Raw genomic sequence first — 1,733 nt, 5'->3', positions numbered from 1 at the left:
TTAATCTTTTGTTTAGTCTCCTCCCACATATCCTTATCTGCTATAACAGAAGCATTTTAATCCATACTTTTAAATACTTAATTTTATTGTGTCCCCATAAATATTGGTATTGCTGAACCAGTTTGTCTGTGGTTACATAGTTTATGTCTATAGTCTTTGTATTATCTTCATTAATTTTATATTCTGAAAAGACCTGAAACTATTTCAAAATGTTCCACAACTACTGAGATGTCATCTTCTGGATTTAACAGATACAAAATAATATCATGTGCAAATAAAGTCAACTTTTCTTTATTACTATACCAATTATATCTTGAATTTCCAAGTCCCTTATTTTCATTGCCCGTGGCTCTAAATATAAAGCAAATAAATGGGAAAGATGACAACCCTGCCTAGTTCCTCTGTTCAAACACTGCTTATCAGAATGGAACCATCCCACTTTAATTCTTGTCTCCTATCCATCATATATCCTTTTAATCAAGTTCACTATTGTATCTGGGAATGTAAATACTCCCATTACCCTATTCATAAAACCCAGCTTACTCTGTTGAATACTTTCTCGGCATCAAAACCCACCAACAAAAGTGGTATTTTCTTACATTCTGCTTCCTTTTGTGCATCATTGTTCTATTAATGTTTTCAAATGTTTTCCCCTTCCCCAAACAAAACCACATTGATCTATATCTATCAATTTTGGCAACACCTTTGCCATTCTTTTGGCTAGTACAGACATAACCACGTTATGATCATATTTTAAAACTGAAATGGGTCTATATGAATCTGGATCTGACAGGTCTTTACTGTCTTTAGGTAATACAGCCACAAAAGCTTTCATCCAAAATGTTGATGCTTCCCCTCCTTTTAAAATACTGTTAAATAAAATCTTCTAGATCTTTATCAATTTCTTTCCTCCTAACTTCCAAACTTTCACAGGAATACCATCTGTTCCCGAAGATTTTCCTGTAGATTGATTATACATCACAATTTTATCTCATCTCCTCCTAGCTTAACTGGTGGTTGTTCAGCCTCACCTACCTTTAACCTTGGTATAATTAAGTCTACCATAAGTATTTCCATTTGTGCTCTTTCTCAGTTTCCTCATTTCTCTGCTTTATACAGATCTTCATAGACTTTCTTAAATATCTCTAATACCTTGACAAGATCTTTGGCTATTTTTCTTGTCATCTGCCCCCTAAGTTTGGCGACAACCCTTTCTACTGTCTATTGTCTAATTCATTGTACCAAATATTTTTGTGCTCTGGAGTTATCAAAATGCCTACTTAACAGCAATCTTTATAAACTTGTGCATATTATCCAAATGCACCCTTGTTTTATTTATTTATATTTGCATACCAGAGTAGTGCACTGATCAGTATTAACCAATCCCAGGCTCAGCTTGGCTCTTTAGCACTCTGCAGTTGCACTTCTTTTTGTTCTGTGGGATTCTCCTTATTCTGCAGTACTTTAACCTTTGTCAGCCCCTCTGAATAATTTCTATTTCTTCTTAACCATAGTTCTTTCTCTTTTATTTCTACCCTATTTCAAACTCCGTTTTCATTTTATCCCACTCACTAGCTATCACTTCTCAAGAAATTTCTATCGTCCCTAATAACTCTCAAATAATTTCCCCTACCTATTACTTAAATTCTTCTCTTTTTAACAGGTAGGTGGGAAAACCCCAGTGTCTCATTATTACTTCAGTATGCTGGATTTTTATCTTTTTTGTAAGTCCT

The sequence above is a fragment of the Protopterus annectens genome, chromosome 4.part0 (assembly GCF_019279795.1).
Source record: "Protopterus annectens isolate FY-2018-M chromosome 4.part0, PAN1.0, whole genome shotgun sequence".
NCBI lineage: Eukaryota > Metazoa > Chordata > Ceratodontiformes > Protopteridae > Protopterus > Protopterus annectens.
The sequence above is the reverse complement of the archived record's forward strand: the minus strand, read 5'-3'. Positions refer to the sequence as shown.